Source organism: Salmo trutta, chromosome 15 (assembly GCF_901001165.1).
Source record: "Salmo trutta chromosome 15, fSalTru1.1, whole genome shotgun sequence".
NCBI lineage: Eukaryota > Metazoa > Chordata > Actinopteri > Salmoniformes > Salmonidae > Salmo > Salmo trutta.
The window spans coordinates 61,025,074-61,041,126 of NC_042971.1; the positions used below are offsets into that span (position 1 = coordinate 61,025,074).

The following is a 16,053-nucleotide window of genomic DNA, read 5'->3' on the forward strand; positions in this document are numbered from 1 at the left end:
TATGGGGGGGGGGGTCAAAAGGAGTGGCTAAATCTGGCCGACTTACTGGAAATTGTGACCAAACTTAACAAAAAGAAGAAACTGTTATAAAGCCAATATCAATGATATGGAAAACAGCTTTGGCATACTTTAAATTACGTTATGGGTGGAAAGACACATTGAACTCCATTGAATCAGATGGCTTCCTTTCGCTTTCACTGAATCAGATGGCTTCCTTTCACTGAATCAGATGGCTTCCTTTCACTGAATCAGATGGCTTATTCATGACAAAACTATGTAATATTGGCAATTATTTTAATGATTACCTCATTGGCAAAGTGGGCGAACTTAAGCAGGAAATGCCAACAACGAACAGTGAGCCATTTTGTATTCATGCATTAAAAAAAAAAAGAATAATGAAAGAAGCATTGTAAGTTATAATTTTGTAAAGTTAGTGTGGGACAGGTGGAAAAATGATTGCTCAATACTGACAACTGCTGGCATTGACAACTAACACGGAACCCAAACCGGCTGCGCCATCGTGCATCAATTTATTTTGTCCCCCCACACCAAACGCGATCAGGACACGCAGGTTAAAATATCAAAACAAACTCTGAACCAATTACATTCATTTGGGGACAGGTCGAAAAGCATTAAATATTTATGGCAATTTAGCTAGCTTGCACTTGCTAGCTAATTTGTCCGCTGTTGCTAGCTAATTTGTCCTGGGATATAAACATTGAGTTATTTTACCTGAAATGCACAAGGTCCTCTACTCCGACAATTAATCCGCACATAAAACGGTCAACCGAATCGTTTCTAGTCATCTCTCCTCCTTCCAGGCTTTTTGTTCTCTGGACTTTATATTGCGATTGGCAACTTTCATAAATTAGGTGCATTACCGCCACTGACCTTTCGTCTTTCAGTCACTCACGTGGGTATAACCAATGGCATGTGGGTACCTGCTTCTATAAACCAATGAGGAGATAGATCGCGCTGCAAGTCCTGCTTCTCCTGTGTCACAAATAGAACTGACTTCTATTTTAGCCCTTGGCAACGCAGATGCTCGTTGGCGCGCATGAGCAGTGTGGGTGCAATAATTGGATAATATAGATTTCTAAATGTATTTTGTAACGCTCGCGTACGCAACGCGGTATAGTCAGGGTATTAGATGGAAAGCTACTGAGGATGGTAGCTGACTCTATAGCCACTCCTATCTTTAATCTAAGCCTAGAGGAAAGTCTTTGTCCTCAGGCCTGGAGGGAAGTCAGTCATTCCGCTACCCAAGAGTGGTAAAGCGGCCTTTATGTGCTCTAACAGCAGACCTATAAGCTTGCTGCCAGCTCTTAGCAAACAGTTTGATTTTTGTTGTTGTTGACCAAATACAATGCTATTGCTCAGTAAACAAATTAACAGGCTTGTAGAAAAAGGCAATCAACATGCTCTGACTGCACTGATACACATGACTGATTGGTTGCAAAATATTGACGATAAGATGATTGTGGGAGCTGTACTGTTAGATTTCAATGCAGCCTTTGAAATTATTGACCATTAACATGTTGAGAACTTGTTTTATGGCTTTTCAACCTTTGCTATATCGTGGATTCAGAGCTATGTATCTAATAGAACTCAGGTTTTCTTTAACCTGTTAGGGCTAGGGGGCAGTATTTACATGGCCAGATAAAAAACGTACCCGATTTAATCTGGTTACTACTCCTACCCAGTAACTAGAATATGCATATAATTGTTGGCTTTGGATAGAAAACACCCTAAAGTTTCTAAAACTGTTTGAATGGTGTCTGTGAGTATAACAGAACTCATATGGCAGGCAAAAACCTGAGAAGATTCCTTACAGGAAGTGCCCTCTCCGACAAGATCTTGTTCTTCTTGTCTCTGTTTATTGAAGACTGAGGATCTTTGCTGTAACGTGACACTTCCTACGGCTCCCATAGGCTCTCAGAGCCCGGGAAAAAGCTGAATGATATCGAGGCAGCCCCAGGCTGAAACACATTTGCGCTTTTGGCAAGTGGCCGATAAGAGGATAATGGGCTTAGGCGCGTGCACGAGTCGAGCCCGTGCTTTATTTTCTTTCGTCTATTTACCTAAACGCAGATTCCCGGTCGGAATATTATCGCTTTTGTACGAGAAAAATGGCATAAAAATTGATTTTAAACAGCGGTTGACATGCTTCGAAGTACGGTAATGGAATATTTCGATTTTTTTTTTTGTCACGAAATACGCCGTGCTCGTAACCCTTATTTACCCTTTCGGATAGTGTCTTGAACGCACGAACAAAACGTCGCTGTTTGGATATAACAATGGATTATTTGGGACCAAACCAACATTTGTTATTGAAGTAGAAGTGCACTCCTGGGAGTGCATTCTGACGAAGAACACCAAAGGTAATCAAACTTTTCTAATAGTAAATCAGAGTTTGGTGAAGGCTAAACTTGCTGGGTGTCTAAATAGCTAGCCCTGTGATGCCGGGCTATCTACTTAGAATATTGCAAAATGTGCTTTCACCAAAAAGCTATTTTAAAATCGGACATATCGAGTGCATAGAGGAGTTCTGTATCTATAATTCTTAAAATAATTGTTATGCTTTTTGTGAACGTTTATCGTGAGTAATTTAGTAAATTGTTAGTAAATTCGCCGGAAGTTTGCGGGGGGTATGCTAGTTCTGAACATCACATGCTAATGTAAAAAGCTGGTTTTTGATATAAATATGAACTTGATTGAACAAAACATGCATGTATTGTATAACATAATGTCCTAGGTGTGCCATCTGATGAAGATCATCAAAGGTTAGTGCTGCATTTAGCTGTCTTCTGGGTTTTTGTGACATTATATGCTAGCTTGAAAAATGGGTGTCTGATTATTTCTGGCTGGGTACTCTGCTGACATAATCTAATGTTTTGCTTTCGTTGTAAAGCCTTTTTGAAATCAGACAGTGTGGTTAGGTTAACGAGAGTCTTGTCTTTAAAATGCTGTAAAATATGCATATGTTTGAGAAATTGAAGTAATAGCATTTCTAAGGTATTTGAATAACGCGCCACAGGATTCCACTGGCTGTTACGTAGGCGGGACGATTTGGTGCCACCTACCCTAGAGAGGTTAATGGAATGTCAAACATGTAGGCCCTCTAGTTTAAATATTTTACCGATGACACGCCACTGGCATTAAAGCCTGTTGTCTATATATTTGAGATTCTTCAAAGTAGCCACCCTTTGCCTTGATGACAGCTTTGCACACTCTTGGCATTTTCTCAACCAGTTTTATGAGGTAGTCACCTGGAATGCATTTCAGTTAACAGGTGTGCCTTGTTAAAAGTGAATTTGTGGAATTAATGCCAGTCAGTTGTGTTGTGATGAGGTAGGGGTGATATACAGAAGATAGCCCGATTTGGTAAAATACCATGTCCATATTATGGCAAGAACAGCTCAAATAAGCAAAGAGAAACGACAGTCCATTACTTTAAGACATGAAGATCAGTCAATCTGGAAAATTTCAAAGACTTTGAAAGTTTGTTCAAGTGCAGTTGTAAAAACCAAGCGCCATGATGAAACTGGCTCTCATGAGGACTGCCACAGGAAACCAAAGTTACCTCTGCTGCAGAGAATAAGTTCATTAGCGTTAATTGCACCTCAGATTGCAGTTCAAGTAACAGCCACATCTCAACATCAACTGTTCAGAGGAGACTGTGTGAATCAGGCCTTCATGGTCAAATTGCTGCAAAGAAACCACAACTAAAGGACGCCAATAAGAAGAGACTTGCTTGGGCCAAGAAACACGAGCAATGGACATTAACCGGTGGAAATCTGAGCTTGTCTTTCTGAGACGCAGAGTAGGTGAACTGATGATCTCCACGTGTGGTTCCCACCGTGAAGCATGGAGGAGGAGGAGGAGGTATGGTGGTGCTTTGCTGGTGAAACTCTGATTTATTTAGAATTCAAGGCACACGCTACCACAGCGTTCCCGCCACGACATGCCATCCCATTTGTTTTTCAAAAGGACAATGTCCCAGCACACCTCCAGGCTGTGTAAGGGCTATTTGACCAAGAAGGAGAGTGATGGAGTGCTGCATCAGATGACCTGGCCTCCACAATCACCCAACCTTAACCCAATTGAGATGGTTTGGGATGAGTTGGACCGCAGAGTGAAGGAAAAGCAGCCAACAAGTGCTCAGCATATGTGGGAACTCCTTCAAACTGTTGAAAAAGCATTCCTCATGAAGCTGGTTGAGAGAATGCCAACAGTGCAAAGCTGTCAAGGCAAAGGGTGGCTACTTAAGAAATCAAAATATATTTTTCGGTTACTACATGATTCCATATGTGTTATTTCTTAGTTTTGATTTCTTCAATATTATTCTACAATAGTAAAAATAAAAACCCTTGAATGAGTAGGTGTCCAAACTTTTGACTGGTACTGTACACGTTAGCAACCACAGCTAATGAAGTCACCGAAGCCCATAACGAGGAGTTGCAGTCAGTTTTGGAATGGGTGGGCAGTATTAAGCTGGTCCTAAACATCTCTAAAACTTAAAGCATTGTATTTGGTACAAATCATTCCCTAAGCGCTAGACCTCAGCTGAATCTGGTAATGAATGGTGTGGCTGTTGAACAAGTTGAAGAAACTAAATTGCTTGGTGTAACCTTGGCTTGTAAACTGTCATGGTTAGAACATATAGATTCAGTGGTTGTAAAGATAGAAGATGTTCTGCTTTTTTGACACCACACTACACAAAGCCTGTCCTGTATTCTCTAGTTTTATCTTGATTATTGTCCAGTCATGTGGTCAAGTGCTGCTGCTGACCCAGAACAGAGCGGCACGTCTTGCTCTTTATTATAGTCAGAGAGCTGATTTATAAATACTATACTACTATAAATACTATGCATGCCAGTCTCTCTTGGCTAAGAGTTGAGTAGCGACTGACTGCATCACTTCTTCTTTTTATAAGAAAGTGTTGATAACGCACAGCTCTGACATGCACACTTACCTCACCAGACATGCCACCAAGGGTCTCTTCACAGTCCCCAAATCCAGAACAAATTCAAGAAGGCCTTCAGTATTATATAGAGCCCTTATTACATGCAACTCTGTTCCATCTCATATTGCTCAAATAAACAGCAAACCTGGTTTTAAAAAAAAACGGATAAATCGACGCCTCTCCCTTATTTGACCTAGATAGTTTGTGTATGTATTGATATTAGAGGTCGACCGATTTTAGGATTTTCCAATACCGATTATTGGAGGACAAAAAAAAGTCCATGCCGATTTTTTTAAATTTTTTTATTTAAAAAAAAAAAAAAAAAATATATATATATATATATATATATATATATATATATTAGTTGTAATAATGACAATTGCAACCATACTGAATGAACACTTTTTTATTTTAACTTAATATAATGCATCAATAAAATCAATTTAGTCTCAAATAAATAATGAAACGTGTTCAATTTGGTTTAAATAATGCAATAACAAAGTGTTGGAGAAGAAAGTAAAAGTGCAATATGTGCCATGTACAAAAGCTAACGTTTAAGTTCCTTGCTCAGAACATGAGAACATATGAAAGCTGGTGGTTCCTTTTAACATGTCTTCAATATTCCCAGGTAAGAAGTTTTAGGTTGTATTTATTATAGGACTATTTCTCTCTCTACCATTTTGTATTTCATATACCTTTTGACTATTGGATGTTCTAATAGGTACTTTAGTATTGCCAGCCTAATCTCAGGAGTTGATAGGCTTGAAGTCATAAACAGCGCAATGCTTGAAGCATTGCGAAGAGCTGCTGGCAAACGCAGGAAAGTGCTGTTGGAATGAGTGCTCTACGAACCTGCTGCTGCCTACCACCGCTCAGTCAGACTGCTCTATCAAATCATAGACTTAATTATAATATAATAACGCACAGAAATACGAGCCGTAGGTCATTAATATGGTCAAATCCGGAAACTATCATTTCGAAAACAAAACGTTTATTCTTTCAGTGAAATACGGAACAGTTCCGTATTTTATCTAACGGGTGGCATCCCAAAGTGTAAATATTGCTGTTACATTGCACAACCTTGAATGTTACGTAAAATTCTGGCAAATGAGTTCGCAACGAGCCAGGCGGCCCAAACTGTTGCATAAACCTTGACTCTGCGTGCAATGAACGCAAGAGAACTGACACAATTTCACCTGGTTAATATTGCCTGCTAACCTGGATTTCTTTTAGCTAAATATGCAGGTTTAAATATATATACTTCTGTGTATTGATTTTAAGAAAGGCATTGACGTTTATGGTTAGGTACATTCGTGCAACGATTCTGCTTTTTTCGCAAATGCACTTTTGTTATCATCCCCCGTTTGGCGAAGTTGACTGTCTTTGTTAGGAAGAAATAGTCTTCACACAGTTCGCAACGAGCCAGGCGGCCCAAACTGCTGCATATACCCTGACTCTGTTGCACAGAACGCAAGAGAAATTCATGTTTGCAGGCAATATTAACTAAATATGCAGATTTAAAAATATATATTTGTGTATTGATTTTAAGAAAGGCATTGATGTTTATGGTTAGGTACACATTGGTGCAACGACAGTGCTTTTTTTCGCAAATGCGCTTGTTAAATCACCCGTTTGTGATTCAATGATAAATTTAACAGGCACCGCATCGATTTATATGCAACACAGGACAAGCTAGATAAACTAGTAATATCATCAACCATGTGTATTTAGCTTGTGATTATGTTTTGATTGATTGTTTTTTATAAGATATGTTTAATGCTAGCTAGCACCTTAGCTTGTCTCCTTGCTGCACTCGCATAACAGGTAGTCAGCCTGCCACAGTCTCCTCGTTGAGTGCAATGTAATCAGCCATGATCGGTGTCCAAAAATGCCGATTTACCAATTGTTATAAAAACTTGAAATCGGTCCTAATTAATCGGCCATTCCGATTTAATCGGTCTACCTCTAATTGATATATATATATATATATATATATATATATATATATATATATATATATATATATATATATATATATATATATATATATATATATATATATATATTTAGACCTAGATAGTTTGTATGTATATATTACATGCATGCATACATACATACATATGCTGTTTTTTTAAAATGTGTGTACTTCTGTTCTTGTCTATTAATGCTCTGTTATGTAATGTACTGTGTGGACCTGTGGAAGAGTAGTGGTGGCTTTCGCAAACGCTAATGGGGATCCTAATAAAATACAAATATTTGAAAAGCAACCTTGCTAACAGCTGAGAATCCCCTCCTGGATCAAGAGCGTTGCTGTCTCCTAATATTTGGTTTGTGCATACAGCAAACAGTTTTTCAATTTATTTTTTATTTTTTATATATTTTTTATATATATATTTTAGTTAGTTAGTTAGTTGTATAACTTTTTATGAGCTGGGATGTCTGTCCTACAAATAGTTTTCGGACTGTATAAAATGTTTGCAATGCGCTCGTTAGCGTTTCTCTATAGGATGTTTTTACATATACTTGTTAGCATTGCTAACCTTCGGATTACAGAAGCCCAGTGGGGTTTTAAAAATAGAGTCCCTTGTGTTCAGTGCCGGTATTACCAAATATCCCGGTATGACCATCTGGATACCGCCCAAGCCTACAGTATTCTAGCCATGGATCATCCTATATAACTACTACTGAACACTGTTTCTATTCATATATGGTCCATACTGTCAATACACACCATTGACATACATACAGTTGAGGTCGGAAGTTTACAAACACCTTAGCCAAATACATTTAAACTCCGTTTTTCACAGTTGCTGACATTTAATCCTTGTAAAAAATGTCCTGTCTTTGGTCCGTTAGATCACCACTTTATTTTAAGAATGTGAAATGTCAGAATAGTAGTAGAGTGATTTATTTCAGCTTTTATTTATTTCATCACATTCCCAGTGGGTCAGAAGTTTACATACACTCAATTAGTATTTGGTAGCATTGCCTTTAAATTGTTTAACTTGGGTCAAACGTTTCGGGTAGCCTTCCACAAGCTTCCCACAATAAGTTGGGTGAATTTTGGCCCATTCCTACTGACAGAGCTGGTGTAACTGAGTCAGGTTTGTAGGCCTCCTTACTCGCACACGCTTTTTCAGTTCTACCCACAAATCTTCTATAGGATTGAGGTCAGGGCTTTGTGATGGCCACTCCAATACCTTGACTTTGTTGTCCTTAAGCAATTTTAAGCCAACTTTGGAAATATGCTTGGGGTCATTGTCCATTTGAAAGACCCATTTGCGACCAAGCTTTAACTTCCTGACTAATGTCTTGATGTTGCTTCAACATATCCACATCATTTTCCTGCCTCATGATGACATCTATTTTGAAGTGCTGCAGTCCCTCCTGCAGCAACGCACCCCCACAACATGCTGCCACCCCTGTGCTTCACGGTTGGGATGGTGTTCTGCGGCTCGCAAGTTTCCCCATTTTTTTTTTCCCCCCCTCCAAACGTAACGATGGTCATTATGGCCAAACAGTTCTATTTTTGTTTCATCAGACCAGAGGACATTTCTCCAAAAAGTACAAAAAGTACGATCTTTGTCCCCATGTGCAGTTGCAAACCGTAGTCTGGCTTTTTTTATGGCTGTTTTGGAGCAGTGTCTTCTTCCTTACTGAGCGGCCTTTCCGGTTATGTCGATATAGGACTTGTTTTACTGTGGATATAGATACTTTTGTACCGGTTTCCTCAAGCATCTTCACAAGGTCCTTTGCTGTTGTTCTGGGATTGATTTGCGCTTTTCGCACCAAAGTAAGTTCATCTCTAGGAGACAATGTGTCTCCTTCCTGAGCGGTATGGCTGCGTGGTCCCATGGTGTTTATACTTGCGTACTATTGTTTGTACAGATGAACGTGGTACCTTCAGGCGTTAAGAAATTGCTCCCAAAGATGAACCAGACTTGTGGAGGTCTACAATTTTTTTTCTGAGGTCTTGGCTGATTTCTTCTGATTTTCCCATGATGTCAAGCAAAGAGGCACTGAGTTTGAAGGTAGGCCTTGAAATACATCCACAGGTACACCTCCAATTATGTCAATTAGCCTATCAGAAGCTTCTAAAGCCATGACATCATTTTCTGGAATTTTCCAAGCTGTTTAAAGGCACAGTCAACTTAGTGTATGTAAACTTCTGACCCACTGGAATTGTGACACAGTGAATTATAAGTGAAATAATCTGTCTAAACAGTTGTTGGAAAAATTACTTGTGTCATGCACAAAGTAGATGTCCTAACCGACTTGCCAAAACTATAGTTTGTTAACTTCTTTGGGGCGGTATTTTGATGTCCGGTTGAAAAGCGTGCCCAAAGTAAACTTTCTGCTACTCAGGCCCAGAAGCTAGGATATGCATATTGAAAACACTCTAAAGTTTCTAAAACTGTTAAAATAATGTCTGTGAGTATAACAGAGCTGAAATGGCAGGCGAAACCCCAAGGACAAACCATCCCCCCCCCAAAAAAAGATTTCATCATACAACTGATTTCAATGGCTGACACTTTTATAATAGGGCGAAATCGTGCCCGATTGCAGTTCCTAGGGCTTCCACTAGATGTCAACCGTCTTTAGAAAGATTTTCAGCCTGGTTTTTGGAAAAATGAGCCAGAAATTGTAGTTTTCCTAGGTGGCTCCCATTTCAGCTGTAGTGTTTCCAAGCGTGTGAATGAGAGCGAGTTCTTTTATTTTTCTCCGGTAAAGACAATAACGGTTCTCCGTCTTTAAATTGTATCATTTATTTGCGTATTGGGGTACTTAATGTTTGATTATAAACGTTGATTGACTTGTTTGGATAAGTTTATTGGTAACGTTTGGGATTAATTTTGTATGCATTTTGAAGGAGGGAAACCGAGTGGATTTTTGACTGAAGCGCGCCAGCTAAACTAAGTTTTTATGGATATAAAGGACATTATTGAACAAAAGGACCCTTTGTAATGTAACTGGACCTTTTGGAGTGCCAACAGAAGATCTTCAAAGGTAAGGCATATATTATATCGCCATTTCTGACTTTCGTGTCGCAACTCCCTGGTTGTAAATGATTTATGCATTTGTGTGCTGGGCGCTGTCCTCAGATAATCGCATGGTTTGCTTTCGCCGTAAAGCCTTTTTGAAATCTGACACGGCGGCTGGATTAACAACAAGTGAAGCTTTATTTTGATGTATTGCACTTGTGATTTCATGAAAGTTTAATGTTTATAGTAATTTCATTTGAATTTGGCGCTCTGCAATTCCACCGGAAATTGCTAGCGTCCCACTAATCCGCAAGAATTTAACAAGAAATTTGTGGAGTGGTTGAAAAACGAGTTTTAATGACTCCAACCTAAGTGTATGTAAACTTACGACTTCAACTGTATATATATTTATATTCCGGACTCGCATTGCTCTTTTTGATACTGCTCATTCTGTCTTAATTATTTTATAAACTTGTGGATGTGTGTGTTGTGAGATATTTCTGCTCTGTTGTAGCTAGAAACATAAGCATTTCGCTGCACCTGCGATAACAACATCCACAAATGTGTATGCCACATATTAACTTTGATTTACATGTTAGGTTGGGATGCCCCTCTCTCTTCGCCCAGCCCCAGGTGGTGTAGTTCTGTCTGAGCAGTAGTAGCCAGCGAACGCCCACACACACGCACACACACACACACACACTCTCCCCTCCTTTTCTAAAGACTAAATCCTGGAACCCTTGATGTGTGTCTATCTACATTTAATGACCTAGTCAGCACTGGTTGGCTAAGTATTAAGTGGCTCTCCGGTCCAGGCTGTGTTTGTGCTGTGGTGTGGCATTGTTCACTCCAACAGAGAGAAAAGCCCTCCCCCACCCCTCCACGCTTAGTGCTGTTTGTGTGGTAGCCAGCCAGGCAGCTATTGACCTCAGCTGCCACTGAGAGCTTGCCAGCAGCAGTTCTCCACTCAGCCCTCCCTTCAGCAGCACAATACATTTGCTTTGTCATCACCACCTTACGTAACTATTGCCGTGAGCTGAGTGAGGACCACTTTAGTCCCCTTATCTGAAACATGGAAACCTGAGGGAGGAGGGAGAGGGGACACAGCGAAAGACTTGTCACACAACACCATGTTTTCTGCTGAAGCTTTTTGTTGTTGAGTAGAATTACCGTATTGGGGACATAATCCCTTCCACAGTTTTTGTAAACAAATATTTCACTTCAAGATGGTATGTTGGAGTACAGTAGTTGGTCACTAACCCCTAACCACTGTTATTGTGCAGCAGTAGTCTGAGGAGAAGTCTGATTTGTATTGCCTGTGGTTTGACATCTCTACTGTTTTGTGGTGTTTGTCCCAAAATGGCATCCTATCCCCTACATAGTGCACTACTTTTGATTTAGAAACCATAGGGTCCTGGTCAAAAATAGTGCACTATTTGGGGGCGTAGCCTAGGAGTCAGTGGGTAAGCGTCTGAGTGCTGTTATGTTGATGAGTCAGTCTGTCTGACAGACAAAACACCTACACAGTTGAATTAAATCTAATTAACTCACTGTTGTGTGTAGAGGGGTGCTTGAACTATGCAAGCGACTTCATCTTAGCCACATTACACTCTTGAGTAATGCAACAATTAACAAGCATGTGCAGACAAAGGGTTTATTTTTCTCATCTGTACGCTACACTCCTTTCATTTTAGCTTCAAGACAAAAGTGCAGAGTTGTTAACAGCATGTCTTTAAGTAACATTAGCCTATTAAAAAATACATATTCATATGAGAGGGTTAATCGTTAAAGTACGGTACACTTACTGTACACAATTACAACTAACCAGACTGCATTTTTATCAATATCATGCAAATCATTACATATGGTAAAAGCAAATTGTGACAGAAAACGGGGGTACAAGTGAATTCACTGCGGATTTGTGTCAGGTTGACAGATGCAGGTAGCCTAGAGCAGCCTACCGACGACAACCACAGGTAGCCTTGAGCAGCCTACTGATGACAACCACAGGTAGCCTAGAGCAGCCTACTGATGACAACCACAGGAAGCCTAGAGCAGCCTACTGATGACAACCACAGGTAGCCTAGAGCAGCCTACTGATGACAACCACAGGAAGCCTAGAGCAGCCTACTGATGACAACCACAGGTAGCCTAGAGCAGCCTACTGATGACAACCACAGGTAGCCTGGAGCAGCCTGCTGATAACAACCACAGATAGCCTAGAGCAGCCTACTGACGACAACCACAGGTAGCTTAGAGCAGCCTACTGGGAACAACCACAGGTAGCCTAGAGCAGCCTACCGACGACAACCTCTGAAATCACCACAGAATGTTACAAATGAAAGACAATACAAATAGGATATGTTTAGATGGTTTCGTCATAAAAAATATATATTTTAAAAAGTTGGTGGTGAGGATGGGTTCCATAGTTTTAGGCAGCTTCTGCTGAATTTAACATACTGCACTTTTCAGTTTAAACTCTCTAAAATATTCAGAACATTTCTACATTTACAGATTATACAGAAACATTGCTTTGCTATTACCATTTATACTGTAGGAGTGTTGGGCTGAACGAGATTCTGTTTTACACAGTCCTGCTTTGAACTGTCGGGCATGACCTCCGGAGGTAACGTTGGCGCACGAGACTTGAGAATTTCGCAAGTTTACATCACAGTAATGTCTTGAGAATCGATCCCTCTCAACATTTTGTAGTGAAAAAAAGATGGAGGAAGATAGTAATTTCCAATGACATCAACCAGTTAGTAGGCAATGCTTACTCATAATTGGTTAAAACCACACGATGTACACCGCTGTCATTGAAAACATTGTCCTCCATCTTTACTACAAAACATAATGTGTAATTTTCACATGTTGGTTGTGCTGGAGATAAATATGAAGTAGATGATTTTATTTTTAAAGCTAATTTTGCTGCAATTCTGTGCATTTTGTCATGGTTAGTGTTCTTTTGCTCAAACAAAATAATATAATCAATACTCTCTAAATTCTTGGGTTTTGGATTTTTTTTTAAATTCATCCTGACTGTCTAGCTCTGTGTTTCCAAGCTATGGGTCACGAGACACTGTGAATTAAAATACATTTGCGCTAGGTTCATGGAACCGAGGTTACCTCAGTAGCTGCTAGATGCGTCAGGAACACTGTCCTATCTCCCCTGGCAACCATGGAACTCCAAACGCGCAGTGCCTTCGGAAAATATTCATTTATTTATTTATTTTTGCTCAGCAATCGACACAAAATACCAAATAATGACAAAGCGCAAACATTTTTGGGGGATTTACACAAGTATTCAAATCCTTGGCTATGAGACTCAATTGAGTTCAGGTGCATCCTGTTTCCATTGATCATCCTTGATGTTTGAAAAAATAGATTATAGTACACTTGTGGTAAATTCTATTGATTGGACATGATTTGGAAAGGCACACACCTGTCTATATAAGGTCCCACAGTTGACAGTGCATGTCAGAGCTAAAACCAAGCCATGATGTCGAAGGAATTGTCCGTAGAGCTCAGATAGGATTGTGTCGAGGCACCGATCTGGGGAAGGGTACCAAAACATTTCTGCAACATTGAAGGTCCCCAAGAACACAGTGGCCTCCATCATTCTTAAATGGAAGATGTTTTAGAACCACCAAGACTCTTCCCTGAGCTGGCCATCAGATCAAACTGAGCAATCGGGGGAGAAGGGCCTTGGTCAGGGTGGTGACCAAGAACCTGATGGTCACTCTGGCAGAGCTCCAGAGTTCCTCTGTGGAGATGGTTGTCCTTCTGGAAGGTTCTCCCATCTCTGCAGCACTACACCAAGCAGGCCTTTATGGTAGAGTGGCCAGACGGAAGCCACTGCTCGGTAAAAGGCACTTGGCAGCAGTGATGTAAAAAGTACCATAGTGTCATATTTGAGTAAAAGTAAAGATGCCATAATAGAAAATGAGTCAAGTGGAAGTCACCCTTTTAAAAAAGTTTTGGGGCTTAAATATACTTAGGTATCAAAAGTAAGAGTATAAATAATTTCAAATTCCTTATATTAAGCAAACTAGATAGCACTATTTTATTTACAACACTCAGACATAATTTACAAACAATGCATTTGTGTTTAGTGAGTCCACCAGATCAGAGGCAGTAGGGATGACCAGGGATGTTTTCTTGATGAATGCATATATATTTGACCATTGTCCTGTCCTGCTAAGCATTCAACATTCAAAAAAAGTACTTTTGGGTGTTAGCGAAAATGTATGGATTAAAAAGTACATTTATTTTCTTCAGGAATGTAGTTAAGTAAATGTTGTCAAATATAAACTCAGCAATAAAAGAAATGTCCCTTTTTCAGAATCCTGTCTTTCAAAGATAATTAGTAAAAATCCAAATACCTTCACAGATCTTCATTGTAAAGGGTTTTAACACTGTTTCCCATGCTTGTTCAATGAACCATAAGCAATTAATGAACATGCACCTGTGGGACGGTCGTTAAGACACTAACAGATGGTAGGCAATTAAGGTCACAGTTATTAAAACTTAAGACACTAAAGAGGCCTTTCTACTGACTCTGAAAAACACCAAAAAGAAAGATGCCCAGGGTCCCTGCTCATCTGCGTGAACGTGCCTGTGTGGGGATGTTTTTCAGCGGCAGGGACTGGGAGACTAGTTAGGATAAAGGGAAAGATCAATGGAGCAAAGTACAGAGCGATCCTTGATGAATACCTGCTCTTTGAGTGGCCCAACCAGAGCCCGGTCGTGAACCCAATCGAACATCTCTGGAAAGACCTGAAAATAGCTGAGATCCTTGATGGAAACCTGCTCAGGACCTCAGACTGGGCTGAAGGTTCACCTTCTAACAGGACAATGACCCTAAGCACACAGCCAAGACAACGCAGGAGTGGCTTCAGGACAAGTCTCAATGTCCTTGAGTGGCCAAGCATGAGCTCAGACTTGAACCCGATCGACCATCTCTGGAGAGACCTGAATATAGCTGTGCAGCAATGCTCCCCATCCAACCAGACAGAGCTTGAGAGTATCTGCAGAGAAGAATGGGAGAAACTCCCCAAATACAGGTGTGCCAAGCTGGCAGCGTCATACCCAAGAAGACTCGGCTGTAATTGCTGCCAGAAGTGTTTCAACAAAGTACTGAGTAAAAGATCTGAATACTTTTGTAAATATAGTTCCAGTTTTTAAATTTTTAAAAAAAATACATTTGCAAAAAAAAAAGAGTTTTTGGCTTGTCATTGTGGGATATTGTGTGTAAATTGAGGTGGGGGGACCCATTTAATCCATTTTAGAATAAGGCTGTAACAACGTAAAATGTGGAAAAGGTCAAGGGGTCTCAATACTTTCCGAATGCACTGTTATATACCTTCTGTTTCCCTCTACAATGTCCACAAGCCTCATTAGAACAGAGTGGACGAGACCAGACACTAAGACTGGAGGGGGAAAGAACCTCAATGATGAGCTGCTTTTCTACACAGAAATTCATTAAAATAAATTATTGCCTGATGATCTTTTGAACTTCCCAATACCTTTCTGAATTATTTGTCACTTCAAACCATACTTCTTTCACAATAAATTACCGTCAAAATTACTGTTAGACTGATTTGTAATTGACTGTCATAACCCCAATTTAAAAAATAAAATAAAAAAAATTGGCCTTAGATTAAATCATTCTACATGGTGTGGTTGCATATCTATATATTTGACCCCATTTTTGTATCAAAATGGGGTCAAATAAGTTTGGGAACCCCCTGGTTTAGCTTTTATTTTGGTGATTTTTGTTAGTTCCCAAAGATGGTTATTTAATAATATAGTGATCCATTATCTTTTCTACATGTTAGATATAAAACGCATAGATATCTGGTTGTAGTAGAAGTTTACACTGAAAACATATTTTCATCTCCAATGTATAGTTTAAATTATTTATTTTTTAACACTGTTTGGACTTAGACGACCCTGAAAAAACGCTTAGGTGGCCCGCCCAAGGATTTCAATGGCAGAAAAATCTCTGACATGATGTAATTTAGGCCTACATCTTTTAAAAGTCTGTCTTTGGTACTCTATAGGCTACTGAAACCAGTCAGTTGAAATGTTTCACTGAAAACTGCC

The 16,053-nt window shown here is 39.7% G+C and overlaps 1 protein-coding gene and 1 long non-coding RNA gene across 4 annotated transcripts in view; both read left to right on the top strand.

The window, feature by feature from the left end:
* Positions 1 to 16,053, top strand: part of LOC115149491 (AF4/FMR2 family member 1) — a 76,227-nt gene that overhangs the window by 29,535 nt on the left and 30,639 nt on the right. The gene's annotated exons all lie outside the window — the stretch shown is intronic.
* LOC115149492 (uncharacterized) lies at positions 10,175 to 12,669 on the top strand. Its single transcript, XR_003866881.1, has 2 exons — positions 10,175 to 11,924; positions 12,231 to 12,669. It is a non-coding gene; the product is annotated as an uncharacterized LOC115149492 (long non-coding RNA).